Genomic DNA, 17394 nt, shown 5'->3' with positions numbered 1-17394 from the left:
CAGAATGAGTAACTCATACTATGGCTAGCATGCTTGTGCAATGTGCTGGTATATTACCCACCTGAAGTATGGTCAGAGTTAAACTAGGGTTCCAGGGTGCCAGGTTTCCTGGGCTTAGAGAAAAGTTCCCTCATTTACTAATATGATCTTGGGCAATTCATTTAACCTCTCTAAGCTACAATTCCCTCATCAAAAAATGGAAATGTTTATACTACTTGCCTTATATGGCACCTATGAGTAATAAAATAAATAATCATACAATAAAGAACACATTAGTGCCTGACACAGAGCAAGTGGCTTCTCTCTAGGTATCAGCCTGACTTGCTCTCACTCTCTTCACTTCTTACTCCACTGTGAGGCCATCTCTAACCACCCTTCTAAAAACTTTACCTGATTCACCAAACATTATCCCATTTTCCTGCCTTATGTTTTATGCAGAGAGCATTTTATTTATTTGTTATGCTTACTGCCTGTCTTTTTTACCAGAAAGTAAGTGCTAGGAAATTGTGTCCGTAGTGCCCAGATCAGTGTCTGACATAGAATATGGACTCAATAAATGTTTGCTGGAAGGAAGAAGAAATGAGCCAAGCCTGCTAACTTGAAAGTATTCTTGGCCCAGTCCTATCCGTTTGGAACCTATTGGGAGGACATTTGATTGCCCACTGGCACCTGCACCTGTAGGCAGACAGAGACACTAAAATCAAAGTAGTATTTAAGCAGCCCACTATGAAGGACCTTATTGAACTTGACTCTAGTGCTGATGATTTTTCATAAGCATCAATTCATGATGCCTCATTCCCTCTCGCTCAGTTTAGGAGTTCCTATTACCCAGAGTTGGCCCTAGGGACCCACCACCCAGCGAAGGATGGCCACGACCGTCCCTAAGATTCTTCTTTTTCCTTTCCAGAGACTGACGTGTCCAAGAAAGAGTTCTGCAAACCTCACCTCCTCTCGGCCTCGGCGCCCTGGGGTTGGGAGGGTGTCTTGGGCGCTCCAGTCCGGGACCCCACGCCCAGCGCCGCCTCCGCCGCAGTCGGGAGCGCGCGTTTCCGTCGCTCCGTGGCGCAGGGAACAACTCGCCAGCCCCAGGAGGCGGGAGGAGGCGGTGGAGGCTGCGGCGGCGGTGCTCACGCACCTCGGAGGAGCTGTGCCTCGGAGGAACCCACGGGCCGGGGCGCGCCAGCCGGTAACCCCAGGCGGGACGGGGTACCCAGGCCGAGCAAAGCCCGGGCGCCGTACCAGTGTGGTTGCGGGCGAGTTAATAAGACTCGCTTGGTTTGGGGGTGGTTTTTAGTTTGGCTGGGGGGATTGGAGAATGGCGTGGGAAGGGAAGATCAGGGTTTCGAGGTTACCAAGGGGAAGAGTGTGGAGCCCATTCTCTGCTGTGGGTTGACGTGCTTGGTGCCGCCTGAGGGCGTCTGAAAAGGTGGAAGCTGGGGGCGCTCCGCATTTGGGTGGGCTTTCTCCTGCAGCTCGGCTGGGCAGGTGAGAAAACTTTCCTCGCTGCCAGGGCCTGCCTGCCTCTGCGCTATCCTGCCACTCAGACAGTCCTCCTGGGCAGGAAGACCCTGCGCCTCCAGGAGAAATGCGTTGTTCCCTGGCCCCAGGCGCGCGCCCGTCGCAGTGGGTAAGGTTGAATCTTGGCTTGACAGTTGGTTTGTGTAGACTGGGGAGCCTGCCTGCAGGTCATCTTACTAATTAGAGGGATGTTATGGCTTCGCCCCGCCTTTCTTTTCCATCCTTTCTGTGTATTGAATGGAAGAAGCCTCATTAGAAACCTATTTTGAGACTTTGTGGTCTCCACAGCGTTTTAGATGACTTGGAATCTCAGATAGTATAATCAATTTAATCTGACAACAATGAACCAGTCAATAATGTTTTAAAAGCAAAAGAAGCTTGGAGAAAAGTGTCCATGATACTCCAGGGAAGAGAGAGGGACTCCCATACATAAATTAATTCTTAGGAAAATCGCCAAAGTAGCAACATTTCCCATGACAGGTGAAGAAATTAGATGGAGATATTCAATAGATTTTGCCCCAGTTAGCAATGCGGAGGAGGGGTCTGGAAACTAGCACTGTGAATCTGGTGTGCTTGTGTACACCACCAAGAACAGGTGCTGGAAGGTGGCCTGCAAGGATAAGATGGAAAAGGGGGGAGATTGTGATAAGCTAGGTGCCCTCAATGAGCTTTATTTCCATAAGGAGATTATCCACTGCTTATGGAAGGTGAGGTGATAGTAACAGGTAACAGGATTGACAGTGTTGCTTCCAATCAATATCTTTCCTTTCAAGATGGAAAATCCAGCCTAAACATCTTCGAGAGGATCTTAAAGCCTGAAATTGAACCAGATTATTCAAAGCTCAAGTGACAGACATTCTGGAGCAGTGAAAGCATTTAGTCACCTTTGCACAGGTATGGACATGAGAACAGGGCCAGGAACCTTTCAAAAGAATCATTGAGTCCTGGTGACATTCCAGAATAAATTCTTTAAAAAGATAGCTCTGGACCACTGAGAAAAGCATTTACAGAGATAAATTATACTCAACTTGTTTCTTTCCTTTTCCTAGCAATCTACTGGGCTGTGGATTGGAGTGTGCCACGTCCATTGTTTTTAAATATGAGTTAAGACCCATTAGGATAATGGAATCAGTTTAGTTAATTGCAACCAGCATTTTTAAAACATGAAAGGCAATCTGAGGGAAAACATCAGAGTACAATGCATGAGCAGGGGTATTGTTTTGTGAACTGTGTGTGTGTGTGTGTGTGTGTGTATGTATGTGTGTGTGTGTATGTATGTGTGTGTGTGTGTTGTTTATCTTGCTGCCTCTGCATACACACCCCTGGCTACCACCCTTCAGTCTTTCAGACTAACCCCTCTCTTCTCACAGCGGGTTGGGGGGTTGTCTTCTATCTTGCAAATGACTAGATCACCACCTTCTGCAAAGGGTCACCTTCCATTTCTATTCGCCCCCAGATGCTGAGGTATGTCACCAATCAGAATTAATTCTGTTAATTCTTTATTTTTGACTTTTTAATATCATCAGGGAGAAAAGAAGTTGGCCAAGGGCTTCCTAATGCACAGATTTTAGTCCTCATAGCAAGATGACTGTTATTTCCATTTTACCAGTAGAGATTCCAAAGCTAGGGACCTATAGATAAGTCAGTTACTGGCTCCTCCCATCAGTGGACAGTCTAAGGGGTGCCCAGCCCTCACAGAAGCACTTTAGGCAGTCTTCTGCTACACCAAAGAATAAGGAGGGGAAAGTGTGGAATGCTGAGGGCTCTGTCCCTGTCCCTTCTCCTTCATGGTATCACTCTCACTAAGAGAAAGACATAGAAGGGGCATTGATCAGAGTGGCAGTAACTACAAATCTGAAAGGGTAATCTATGAGACTCATATGTAGACAAGAGATAATAATATTGGAATATTAGGCTCACTGTAAAATTAAAGGTCTGGTTATGCATTGAGGTTCAAAGAGTCAACTTAAAAAGTAAAGGATAAAGCAACCCCAGCAATTCATGTGAAAGAAAAAATCTGTAGTTTTCAATAAACCACCAGTCCTGAATGAATCAAAGTGTGAAGTTGCTACTCAAAAGCAAACTTGGGTTGCATTGATAAGGACATGCCTTTTCTTACAGACATTTGTATGGAACTTGTTAAGTGCCAGGCACCATTAGGAGTGTTTTGCAATTTTAACCCAACCCCATTTAATAGATGAAGAAACTGAGGCACAGAAGGATGGAATAACTTTTCTGTGGTCAGATAGTTAATAAATAGTACAGCTGAGATTAGAACCTGAGTCTTTAACTACTACCCCTGCTTCCTCCCTGTGGAGTTTGGATGAAAGGAGTCCCAGGCCCACTGTACTCCATGTTGCATTCTGGGCAGCACCTATAGAGAGATTGAGGACAACTTCAAAGTATTGGGGGATGATGGCCTAGATGAGAAGAGTCTGGAAATCAAGCCATAGGAGGAACAGGAAGTGATAACCTGGCAGAGAAAAGTTTGGCCAAGTATTGAGGCCAGTCTTCAGATATCTGAGGAGCAGGGAGTAAATTTGTTCCTAGTAGCAGAGGTAGGACCAGCAGTCAAGCCAAAGCTGAGTGCTCTGTCAGGACTGCACAGAGGAGGGATTCTCCACTGGGTGAGTGGAGGTGTTGAATTTTATCTCTGAAAGCCTTTTCAGTACTCAACTTCCTCTAGTTTATCAGAAACACAAGAGCAAAAATGAACTTTAAAAATAACTGGAAGTTAATCATGAATGTGTGTGTGTAAACAGGGTACTACTTAAAGTTTTGACTGAGGCACACTTTCAGTTTCTTTGAACTTCCAAAGGGAGTAGAAGTATCAGAATAGATATTTGAGAAACTTTCAGTAATTTTGAACCCACTGGCCACTTCAAGAATATGAGGGTTGGGACTAGAGATGTAGTTCAGTGGTAGAGCACTTATCTAGCATGAGTCAGGTCTTGGGTTCCATCCCCAGCACCCCCACCCCACCAAAAAAATTAGTAAAGGAAAGAAGGAAGGAAGGAAGAAAGGAAGAAGGAAAGGAGGTAGGGAGGGAGGAAGAAAGGAAGGAAAAGCTGAAAGAAAAGACCTTGAAGACCTTGTTAAAGAGATGTCTTCAGAAAGGTCTGTTGCTGCTTCCTTCATTTGAAACCTAGTGATGGGAGCTTTTAAGTGATATGAATTGAGCTGTATATGTGTTTTCTGCTTTGGGGACTCATATTATGGCCTGGGCCAACTGGATCACTCACTTTCCCAAGTTTGGTGGGGCAAAGGATGCCTGAAGATTTCCTGGGGCCCAAGTAGGACCACCGAGGAGGGAAGGCCTGTCAGAAGGTGAGAACATCCCAGACTCTAGTTTCTAGAAATCCAGAGGCAGAGGAAGGAATGAGCAGCCAGCTGAAGGAACATCACTGAGGCACCCATGAAGAGAGAGTTTAGAGATGGTTAATGCTGGCCTGTCCTCCTGCCTTGATCTTGGAAGGGTGAGAAACTACCAGCAATTGAGTGGACGTGGAGAAGAAGTAGCCAGCTCTCCCAGGTCTCTCAGGAGGCAGCATACAGCAGGACCTTGTCCAGAGTGGGTCAATTTCATGTTATAATCAGGTCAGAGTTCCTTTTGTGTCTAAAGACAGGAAATTTTAATTCTTTTGGGACTTTGAAGTGGTTGAGCAGAAGAGTCAAGGAATCTGCTTCAGCATTTATTGGAAGACAGGGACAATAAATCCCTTGAATGCATTTTATGGAATGGTAGAAAACAAAAATAAAATAGACATTTGATCAGGCCCCACAAGTTGTGCCAGCTCAGAGAATGGGTTATCTATGCTTTGATTAACTTAGTAAAGGATAGCATGCTATTTGCTTAATGATAAATTTACTTTTGACAAAGGAAGATTTAAAGGCAGAAGCAGTTTAAAAAAAGAAAACATTTATTTTCCCAGAGAGCAGAAGCGTCCTTCTTTGGAAGCCTGGCCCATCAAATAAAATTACAATAAATACTTGAAGGAAAAATTCCACAAAATTACCAATATTCTCATGTGTATATTATTCTGTTGTTCGTAGTTGGAAACAATTTTCTCACATGATCTTATTTTCCCCAAAGTCAGTCTTGTCTTCAGATATCAGGATAGCAAATAATCATAGAAAAAAATGGATATTTTTCTCTCAGAAGTGGGAAATGTTTAAGGTTTTATTATTTGGTGGACCAACTTCCATGATAAGATAATCTTGTTATTTTTGGCTTATGTCAGGGTGCAAAATAATTTTTTTTTCTTGACTGAAATATGGATAATGCTTTGTTCTATTGGAAAGAGGGGGGAAGTATGTGGTTTTGCTTTTTTACTTGCAAATGTGATTATTTATCCATTATAGTGTTGCTGAGATGTATAGTAAAAATGCAGAAATTGAGAATGCCTTTATGAAATGCTTAAGTTATGGAAGTTAAGTGGGGTGTAATAGCATATGCCTATACTCCTAGCTACTCAGAAGAGAGGCAGGAAGCTTGAGCCCAGAAGTTCAAGTCCAACCGGGGGGAAAAAAACATGGAAATTAAAATCTGAATATAATTATTGCTCATGTTTCTGTTATCAAGTCCTATGTAATTTTTGTTTTACCAAAGAACATTAGTAAAATTTCATAACCCTTCAAGTGAAAATAATTGTTATGCTTCAAGTAATTACTCTCCTTAGAGGTGCATTTATTTTTCTGAGGCATGTCTGTGGTACAGCAGAAACACCTTGGGAAGGTAGGGTGGTTGAGGTGGTGTATCCTCAGGGCTGGTTCTAAGTTGCCTGGTGAATCAAGAAAGAATAATTGAGACAAATATGAGGGGATGTGATTGTGAACATTACCTGTTTCTCTACAAGGTTTTATGTTGTTCTAACAGATATAATTTTACCTTGGTTGAAAGAATAAAATGGGGAGGGGAGAAGCAGAAATTTAAGATAAAGACCTAGAAACTGTATCTTATAAACCTACCTTCTGCTGAATTAGCCCCATGGGAGGGGAGAGTTAACTCATATTCCTTGGAGTCTGAAGTAGAGGCCAAGAGTGCCAGGATCATGATATATATGTTCCATGTATATGGTATATGTTTCACATGTCATAAGAAACATGGTGTATGTTCATCATGAATATTCACTTTACATTTGCAGTTTGCTCTATAACATACCTTTACTACTTATTTGACATAGAAAGTAATCCATCAAGTCTACTTGTAAAATTGTGCTCTAGGAGATGAATCAGATATGTTCAGAGACTAAGGGACCTATTTGGTATCCTCAGACATAACCAAGGTGAGGGACCCTACTTCCAGGCTTTACTTTACAAGGACCCTCTCTGACTGTCTTCTGGTCACATCTCCCTGCAAGTTGAGGAGGCCTTGGCTTACTTGGAGACTGCACTGTGCTTGCTCCACCAGCTCTGGTTTGCTTGTCATCAGGCACTGTACTGAGGTAAATGTGACTGGGATAGGTTGAGGAATTAAAAAAGACACACACCCTAGTTTCAGAACTCTAGACCAAGGAAGATAAGATGGTCATTACAAAGTGAGCTTTCTTTCCGAGTGCTGTGGTGCACACCTGTAATCCTAGTGGCTAGGGAGGCTGAAGCAGAACAGGATTGCAAGTCCAATGCCAGCCTCAGCAATTTAGCAAGGCTCTGAGCAACTTAACAAAACCCTGTCTCAAATTAAGAAATAAAATGGGATGGGGATGTGACTCATTTGTTTAGTGCCACTGGGTTCCATCCTCCCTGGTACCAAAAAAAAAAAAAGAAAGAAAGAAAAAAGAAAATGAGCTTTCTTGCTGCTCTGCCTCAAGCTTAGTTAAACCTCTGTTTTAGTTTATATTTCCTTTTCTGTGGAACAGAGATAGAAACACCCAGTCTCTCTCTTTTTTGCTTGCTTGTCAAAAGAATGATTTAGCTCAGGGCTGTAGAGAATGATGTGTGCTGCTTGGAGACAGATACCACCCGCAAGAAATACAAACTAGACTTGTTTGTCAAGTCATCTTCAAAGTGACTTTAGATATGGCTGATCACACTCTCCATAATCTTACTGCGCCACATGCTTCAAAAACTTCACTAATTAAAATTTAAAGAGTGGCTAATTCCCTGGTACTGTAAAAAAGGTCTAATAAAGAATTTTTCTTTCATATGACTATGATGTTTAAAAACTGCAGCTATATAAATCAGTATGAGGGTTCAGTGAGACAGTCTGATTTATATTCTTGTTATTAAAATGAGAGATTTAAGTAATCCATGTCATGGGATTTGAGAAGAGATCCTTGTAGGCTGAAATAGTTAGGCAGGACTCCATGGAGGAGGTGGCTGGGCCCTGCCCTCAAGAGGAGGCAGGAATAGGGAAAGAAGGGAGATGGAAGTTTAGTTTGGCTGGCAGGAAAGGATGGGCAAAGGCTCAGAGGATCATCTTTGAAGGCTCCTAGCTCAGGTTCCTGTGCCTCAGTGAGCCCCGTCTTTCTTAATGACCTTGTTGTACTTGCTGTCTGTGTCATCAAGCATGTATATGTGTATTCAAGAGGGTGAAATTCAACAAGGGAGAGGATGGTTTCAGATATAAGCCTTAATTCTTGGAAGGCACAGGCCTTGACCTTTTGATCCCCACTAAATCTTTCATAGGTAAGCTCATTGTGTTTATCCTTGTTGATCTCAATTAATTCACACTACTTTTAGCTTCTTGTGCTTAAAGGATGTGTTTAATTAATAAATGTATTTGCTAAAGGTGGTATATAGTGGGATGGATTAATAACTCTTGGGAAATGGTTTCCTTTTCAAAAATATATTTCTTGTTTAGTTACAATTAGAGTGATTGGGACACTACAAGTCAATTTAATGGAATTTCTAACTCAGTTAAATGACAGTTTAATTTCTCATGGCAGTTTAATTCATAAAAGAACATTGTTTGTTTTTCAAAAATTAATTTCAGCACCTATATAAGTTTGTTAGAGCTATTTTTAATAAAATACCATAGACTAGGTGGCGTAAATAATAGGAATTCATTTTCTCACAGTTCTGGGTATTGGAAATCCAAGATCAAGATGTCTGCAAGGCTGGTTTCCTCTGAGGGCCTTAAGGGAAAGCTCTGCTCCCGGCCTCTCTCCTTGGCTTGCAGATGGCCACCATCCTGCTGCTAGTTACATGTTCACTCCCCCTTGCATGTACCTGGTGCCTATCTAAGTCCTAGTCACCTCCTCTTACAAGGACATCAATCAGATTGGAACAGGACCTGCCCTAATGACCTCATTGTAACTTAATCATCTCCTTAAAGGCCCTATCTCCAAATATAGTCATATTCTGAGGTACTGGGGGTTGGGGCTTCAACTTATGAATTTTGAGGGGGATACAGTAAGCCCATAAAAGTACTAGACACATGCATGCATACTCACATGCACACATACACACACACCCATAGTTTTTGCAAAAAGACACATTGAATTAATGACACAAATGGAAAGCAACTTGCTATTTGATTAAGTTACAGAATAATAGGTCTGGAAGGAACCTCATCAACTCCCTGTCAGTCCTTTTCCTTTGCTTTCGGAGGAGGTGACTATTTAAGGCATAACAGGTGGCTCTCATGTGAATGCAGAAGACAAATACAATGTAATGCAGATCCATTTGGAAATGTCTACATGCTGTGACAATACTGACGCCAGACTGTCAGCTCTCCTTTCATGGAGTGGGCTGCCTTTATTGTGAAACTGTATCTTCCGTACCTGGAAGGTAGGAAAATCATCTATGAAATGATCATTGTTAATGACAGTCATTTTAAAAAAAGTTTTCCTTATTTGACAAAATAAAAATGTTGGCAACCCTATTCTAGGTCCATAAAATTCAGCTGATCTCTAGGAAATATTCTCCAGAGAACAGAGCCCATTTAAAGAGATAAAGGTGCTTCCTCTTTGCCAGCCGGAAGCCTCTGACTTTAATTGTAATCCCTGAGAAGGACCTGAAAGCTTCGGAAAGAACCTGTAGCAGAATTCTCCTAAAACATGGTGGGCTAATGACAACAGAAAGTGAAGCTTATCAAAAAGAGATTTGGTGCAGCAGTTGTTGTTTCCAGAATGGTCAGGGTCCAGCACAGAGATTCCCTAGCTGCCCATGACTCCTGTGGTGGACAAGGGAGTTCCTCACAGCTTAGTTTATTCATTTTACTTGAAAAGGGATGTCTCGACTTTTCAAAGGAGCAAAGCCGGATCTTTGAAAGTTGGCAGGAGGAAAAACCCACCCTGAGAGAAGTGCCTGGCTGTCCCTGCACCATCTTTCCCTACTGTACTCTTCTTTTGCTTTAGCGAGCTCTCGACTACCCTCTCCCTAAGTACATTGATTGGGAAGAACTACACTACAATTACTTATCATTATTTTAAACAATTTTAGAATTTTTTTATTTTGGTAAAATATCACAGCATAAAAAGTTACCATTTTTTAGTGTACAATTTGGTGACATTGTGGATATACACATCGTTGAGCAACCATCACCACTATTCATTTTTCATTATTCTGAACTGATGTTCGGTATGTGTTAAACAATAACTTCCCATCTCCCCTCAACCCCAGACCCTAGAAACCACCATTCTACTTTCTATCTCTAGAAATCTTACTATTTATTCTAGGTACCTCATCTAAGTAGAATTTTGTAACATGTGTCTGGTTTATTTCACTTATCCCAAAGTGTTCCAAGTTCACCTATGTGGTTGCATGGTTAGAATTTTATTCCTTTTTAAGGACTGGTCATATTACATTAAATGTATATACTATGTTTTGTTTTTCTGTTCATCCATCAGTAGATACTTGGGTTGTTTCCATCTTTTGGCTGTTGTAAATAATGCTGCTGTGAACATGGGTATACAAATATCTGTGAGCCCCTGCTTTCAGTTCTTTGACGCATTTATTGGGATGTGGAATTGCTGGATCACATTGTAATTCCATGTTTAAATTGAGGAACCCCAAACTGTCCTTCATAGTGTCTGTACCAATTTACATTCCCACCAGTGAGACACAAGAGTTCATGTCCTGCATCCTTGCAAACACTTGTTATTGTCTGATTAATATATGTGTGTGTGTGTGTGTGTGTGTTTTGTACCAGAGATTTTGAACCTAAAGTTCTTAACCACTGAGCCACAGCTCCAGCCCTTTTAATATTTTATTTAGAGACAGAGACGTGGACAGCTAGAGAATATCTGTGCTGGCCCTGACCATTCTGGAAACACAACTGCTGTACCAAATCTCTTTTTATTTAAGTTGCTTAGGGCTTCACTAAGTTGCTTAGGGCCTTCACTAAGTTGCGGAGGCTGACTTTGAACTTGGGATCCTGCCGCTTCAGTCTTTCAAGCCACTGGGATTACAGGTGTGCACCACTGAGCCTGGCTATTTTCCAATTTTTGATAATAACCTCCCTAATGGGTATGAAGTAATATCTCATTATGAAGGATTGCTTTTTGATAGTTGACTCTTTGACTTAATTCTATTAATTTTAAACCCACTTTTATTGAAGTCTCAGGAATAGAGCAAAAATAAACAGGCGGTCCTGGCAACTCAGAAAATCTGACTGTAATAGAGAGGTTGGCCTGGGTTTCCACTAGTGCCCTCAACAAGTCTGGGATTTTTTGGAAGTACAGCTGAGGAAAAGTAAAGACCAGAAAGAGGAAGGAGTTAAAGCTTTGATTGCTCTGTGGTAGGGACCCCAACATCCCCAGGGGAGGCAGTGAGAGGACATTGATGTTAAGATGGAAGACAGGTAGTGTAATAGCCCATGTGTGGGGCTGAGGAATAGAGTCCTGTTTAATTTTATTATGTAACTCCCTTGTCCTGATTCCACATTCACCAGCTAATCTTCTGATCTTAAATTTTGTTCCCAGACTGTGTAAAACATGTGCTTTGGTCTCCTTGGCTATTTTATTCCTTATTATAATTCAACAAATGAATGCTCCGGTTATAAATCATTCCCTGTGCTTGATCAGTGTGACTCACTCCATAAAGGCCTTTGCACCCCTGCAAGACTGAAAATCCAGCTGCCTGAAGCTGCAGAGCTGGGGGCCAAGGTGCAGTCCTTACTTACCTGCCAGGAGCAGGGAGCCCACACCCTCCAGTGCATCTCAGGACCATGCCTCTTCTCTGCTCCAGAAAGCCTCTGCAGTTGAAAGCTTAACAGCTTTTTTCTTGTGTTTTATCCCCATGTGGCATGATATTCTTCATCTAACCAATGTCTGTATTAGAATGGAAACCATTGCTCTCAGGTTCAGGGTTAGAAAGGTGAGAAGAAAATAATTTTGTGGATTTTTGGCATCATGAAAAACATTCCACTGAATGCATGCTATGACCCAGGCCTTGTGCAGTGTCTTAGTCTATTCATGCTGCTAAAACAAAATACTTTAGACTAGGTCACTTATAAACAATAGAAATTTATTTCTCACTGTTCTGGAAGTTGAAAAATCCAAGATCAAGGCAGATTTGGAGTCTTATCAGGGCCCAGGCACTGCTTTATCTTTGGTGCCTTGTTGCTCTGTCTTTACATGGTGGAAGGGGCCACGGGAGCCCACTTGGGCTTCTTCTATAAGGGCATATTCCAAAGGGTTGAGCCCTCATGACCTCCTGAAGCCCCCCTCTCTTAATATCACTTTATCAATTCAACACATGAATTTGAGGAGGAACAACATTTGGATTTAACATGTGGATTCCTGGAAATTCAGCAGTGAGCAAAGCAGAGGAGGCCTCTGCTGTGATAGTGTTTGCAGGAAAAGAGGCCAGAAGAAGAGAAGGCCACTGCTGTAGCATAGTTGTTACTGTGGTATATTAGAAAGATCTGTTATCAGTATCCAAAATAACTCCAAAAGGTCAATGATAGTCATGGTGTTCCAGGACCTAAGTTTAGGTAATAAGCATTTTCTGGAGTGAACTGGGGAGTGCTGTTGCCAGGAGACACTAACTAAACAAATCACTTTCTAGCCTATTTACTACTCTACACAGGGCATAACTGGAGGAATGGGCTGATGAAGTCCAAACTGCTTGTCTAACCTGAGGCACTGGTTGGTGGAGGAAGGATGTCCACTTGATAATTTAGTGGGTCTCTGTTTCAGGTGGGGCTGAATTGCTGAGTTAAATTTAAGTCCTGTTCTACTTTTGGAAGCTGTTTTGTTGGCATTGATGATGATTTTAAGATGAATTCTTCAGGCTTGGGAATATGTTTTGTTCTATATCCTGCTCTGGAAATAAGTTGCTGCTGTTTTCTGGAGAAGTAGGGATAAACTGGAAGATATATCTTAAATTTCTCTGTTAGTTGACAGTTACCATGTTTTTGGAATCTTCTGGGAAACCAAGTACTTTCTATTAAATAATAGAGAATGGTATATAGAATTTGATAGTATCAAGAAATTTGAGAAAGGGAAGCCCAGAGTGTGCATGTGTGTGTGATATATCTGGCTTGAATTTAGTAGCCAGAATGTCCATCTTCAAAAAAGAGCCATGCTCAAATCAAAGGATTGCAGTCAAGAGAACACCCTAAAAAGTCCTGGAAGCATGACCTCTAACTGGAGAAGAAAAAGAAATCCACATGCTGTGAATTTTCTGACTTAGATGGGTTCACAGAAAAGTGTTAAACTAAATTTGGCCTGAGGATGCCTCCCCACTAGGGTCCTTATGGAAGGAACTGCAACCGAACAGTACATAAACTAGCAGAGCCTCATTTAGGAGTATACTCTCATAACAAATAGCTGAGTCTCAGTCAATTGAAGTAGCTGAACTTGAGTTGCACATAGTCAGCCAGCTGGTTCAAAGAAGGCAAATGCCAAGCTATAACTGATTCCACTGTCCTTGTACCTACCTTCTCCCTCTGTCCATCGATGCACCCTGACCACTTTGCTAGTGAAGTTTTAGAACCTGTTCTATTTCTGAGAGCTGAGTGATTTCTTATCAAACTCTTAAATTTAATTTTTAAAAGGTTTATCCTTTTAACAAAAGGAATTGGCAGACTTGGGAATCAAAGTGGCAAGTGCTAGTAGCAGGTGGTAGTTCACAGAGAACTATAAAGAGGAGAAGTGGAGTGGGGAACACATCTGCATTGAGGGGTGCTGTCCTGGGAGGAGCTGTGGGGGCTGATTCCTGGGTCCTGGATGGCATGTGTTGTCTTATGGAGTTGCTGGCTCTGGTTTAGCTGGGAGCCAACTCATAACCTTGCAGGCTCAGATTCTCTGTGTGTACCTACCCACCTGGACATGGGTAAGCTGAGGGCACTGGCAGTTCTGATCACAGAATCTTTGGGTGTCTGATCACACCTCTGTGAAAGGAGGAAATTAAGTTTCGGAAGCTGGATCTCTGCAGTTCTGACCTTGAGCTGCTCAGCTACCCCAGTGCTGTCTGGGCTTTGTCTTTGGTTTCTCAGGTGTCTTTGCTAAAAGAGAGAACAAGTGATAAATCAAAAGGTAGCTTTTCTTTGTTGTGCTGCAGATGGCTAGCTATACCTGGGAATGAGAGGCAGAAAGAAATGAGGACAGGTAACTAGTGATAGAGAACTTAATGGCCCAGGCCTGAAATGAAATTGGTAGTCTTGGGTAGCATACCTACTTCTGGAGATTGGGAATTAAAAAGAAAGAAGTTTGAACCAATTCAATTGGGATATTTTTTGGGGGTGGGGTGATGAACCCAGGGTCTTGCCCATGCTAGACAAGCACTTTATCATTGAGTCATTCCCTCAGCCCTACGATAAGGAATTTTGATCTCCAGTCTGAATGCCCTTATCTTTACAAGCTGGTTACTTTAGATAGGATTTTGCATCTGTGTCATTGACCAACAGCTTCTGAGTGCCTTTCTAGCTGCACCATAAGGTATGTGTGTGTGTGTGTGTGTGTGTGTGTGTGTGTGTGTGTGTGTGTGTGTGTTTATATGCATGCAAGTGAGTGCACTCATTTCTGAGCGCTTCTGGACTTCTGAGTGCTCTTGAACTTCTTGATGTGCCAGTCCTGTGCCTGAGTTGGCAAGCTCTTGAACAACTACTCTTTAACACGAAAGTACACTTTGTTCAACTTCAAAGAAACAGCCCCCCTTGGTGTGTGTATCATCATAATCCACGGTGGACATTGATTAAGAACCTTTGTTCACTCCATGGGAAGTTCCACGTCTGAATACTTCTCCCCAAATTCAGGGAGCTGTGGATTAATCCACCAATATGGATTAACTGGGTGATAACTGTAGGCAGATATGGCCGGAGGAGATAGATCACTGGGGCATCACTTTGGGGTTTATATTTTGTCCCTGCTGAGTGGAGCTCACTCTGTTCCCATTGCCATGTCCTCAGCTGCTTCTTCTGCTCTGCCCTTCCGTCATGATGTTCTGGCTCCCCCTTGGGCCCAGAGCTGTGGACTCAGTCTAACTGAACTGAATCTCTGAAACCAGGAACCCAAATAAACCTTTCCTCTGCTACATTGTTTTTGTGATGTCTTTTGGTTACCGTGACAAAAAAAAAAAAAAAAAAAGCTAACCAACAAGAGGAAAGTTTGAATAATTAGAAGGAATGAGAGTTTTGGGATGTGGGTAGAAGGGGTGATGGTCTGGTGAAAGACGTCTGGCACCTGCTAAACACGATTTTTCTGCTTGGGTTGAGATTGAGATCTCCCAGCCCTGCTCCCCCATAGGTTGCCTTGGTTCAAACTACCCTGTAAACAACTAGAAAAAGTTTACCTTTTCAGGCATGGCTTTAAGATGCAAGCATAATGTTCATTATGCTTTTGATGGCAACAGAGTTTTCAGCTGTTCAAAAGAGCAACTTGTCTCTCTGCTGCTCCAAGATGTTTTTGTGTATGTGTGTGGGTTTTTTTTTTCTTTTTTCCAAGAAGCTTGTTTAGGATATGTTTCCTGTAGAAGAAGTTATTCTTAATGACTGTAATGTTGTGAAGAAATCTGACATAAAGAAAATCTCATCAGAGGTGAATGCACTGCAGCAGGGCACAGAGGGCAGCCGCTCACAGAGCCCTGCTGCCTTCCTGTTTGTTGTGTTTGGAGAGCAGCTGCCAGCTCTTAGCACCCTGGAGAGTGAATCTGGGTGTCAGATCGCCCTCACTGCACGTGAGCCAGACACACTTGGCTGTAGTATGGATGTGGGGTTCTGGGAGTTGCTAACCAGACATGGGGGCAATTTCCAAATAACAAACAGATCCAGCTTATGTTTCAGTGAAGCTCAGAAAGGCAGCCCCTTGCTATCAGTAATGGTCATGATACAAAATACTGCCTTACCACAGTCTTCTGTTCACTGTTTGTCCTTGTGCCTCTGATGGCCTAAGCTGATTAACCTGAGACTTGGATGAAAAAAAAATATATATTGCATCCTGGACTTTTTCAGGGGCACTAGATGACTGTTTTAAGGGGGAGGCCAGAGGCTGTCTTCAGAACATATCTTTCAGATTAGAAAACTGAGAGGAAATAGCCAAGGAAAGCAAAAGCCCCTTGTTTTATGTGAAACCTACCAAAATGGTGGCCGGTTAGGGAGAGGTGACGTTGCATGTCACTCTGCATCCCTGAAGGACCTCTGGGCTGGCTCTGGTTTCCACTTACACTGTCCCTGATATTAATCAGGGCTTTTAACTTCTCTTCCCATGACCTTTCTACTTTCAGGACTTTGGCACTGAATTTTCTTACCCATTAGTAACACCCTTTGCTAATCTATTCCTAAGGTTTATTTAAATGAAAAGAAAAGAGTGCACAGAAAAGAAAAAGAAGGTGTGAAAAACTATTGTTTCTGTGGTAGGAAGGCAGTTGATAGTTGATATTCTCTGAAAGCTGTCTCTCAGACACAGACATATATATATATATATATATATATATATATATATTATTATTATTATTTTTTTTTTTTACTAATCCCTGACCAGCCCTGTGAGGATGGTGTTACTGATGTTTTCGGACCTGAGAGGACAGTAGAATGACCTGCTGGACCCACATGCCTGGCAGCCACACATGGGGGGTGTCACCACTGTGTCCTGATGCATGGAGCAGCTCTGGTGTTTGTGGTGTGCTGCTTAGACGGAGGACTGACAACCTTTTCCATCTTTATTTTCTTTGTTTTGTATGCTTTTTCTATTTTTTTCTTTTAGACAAAGCTTAGTGTCTCCCTCTGCTCTGCTTATTTCATTAGCTGTTATGTTGATTTCCAGTAAAAATGATATGATCTAATGAAACTTCATCTTATTTTCCTTACCAAAAGAGAGGGAGGGAGGGAGGGAGGAAGGGAGGGGGGGGGAGAGAGAGAGAGAGAGAGAGAGAGAGAGAGAGAGAGAGAGAGAGAGAGAGAATATTATTACCATATTTCTCATTTAGTGGAACTGCATGAATCCCAAATGTCATTATTAGTCACTATAGCTTTCAAACAATCTGGACACATTTATTATTTTTACTATTATTTTATTCATTTGCATAGAATACATAGATGAATTAACCACATGGTAAATTTGATGGGAATTGGCTGTCTGGGTACTTGGTGGTGTCTGAAGAACAAACCTAGGTTTTTCTGTCTCAGGACAGCATTTCTTGGCTAATAATAATAGTGCTACCTATATTATATTAATCTTAACCTGAGTCTTGGCTATTTTCTTTTCATGCAACATTGCACTTAATCTTTTCAGTAATCCCATGAAGTAAGTATTATTACCATCTTTATTTTCCTAGTCAAAAAGCAAGCAAAGGTACTTATTTTTATGGCTCTATAGCAGAAGTTGGCAATGTCATTCTATGAAAACCAGAAGGTAAATATTTTAGGCTTTTGGGTATATACCATCTTGGTTACAGCTACTCTTCTCTGCTGTTGTAATGCTGAATAGGCCATAGAACATACAGAAACAAATGAGTGGCTATGTTATAATAAAACTTTATTTGTGGACACTG

The 17394-nt window shown here is 42.0% G+C and overlaps 1 protein-coding gene across 4 annotated transcripts in view; it reads left to right on the top strand.

Annotated features, from left to right (window-relative positions):
• Positions 1-959: 959 nt before the first annotated feature.
• Positions 960-17394, top strand: part of Mrap2 (melanocortin 2 receptor accessory protein 2) — a 40787-nt gene continuing 24352 nt past the window's right edge. Inside the window, exons 1-2 of one of the 4 annotated variants that reach the window (XM_078019657.1) lie at positions 960-1186; positions 1511-1627. The gene's annotated coding sequence lies outside the window, so the exon portion shown is untranslated. Of the gene's footprint in view, positions 1187-1487; positions 1628-2291; positions 2413-17394 lie in introns of those variants that run through there. The other 3 variants (XM_040283037.2, XM_021726068.3, XM_005324748.5) reach the window with 3 other exon arrangements.

Source organism: Ictidomys tridecemlineatus, chromosome 8 (assembly GCF_052094955.1).
Source record: "Ictidomys tridecemlineatus isolate mIctTri1 chromosome 8, mIctTri1.hap1, whole genome shotgun sequence".
Lineage (NCBI taxonomy): Eukaryota > Metazoa > Chordata > Mammalia > Rodentia > Sciuridae > Ictidomys > Ictidomys tridecemlineatus.
This window is presented reverse-complemented; position numbering and strand designations above follow the sequence as displayed.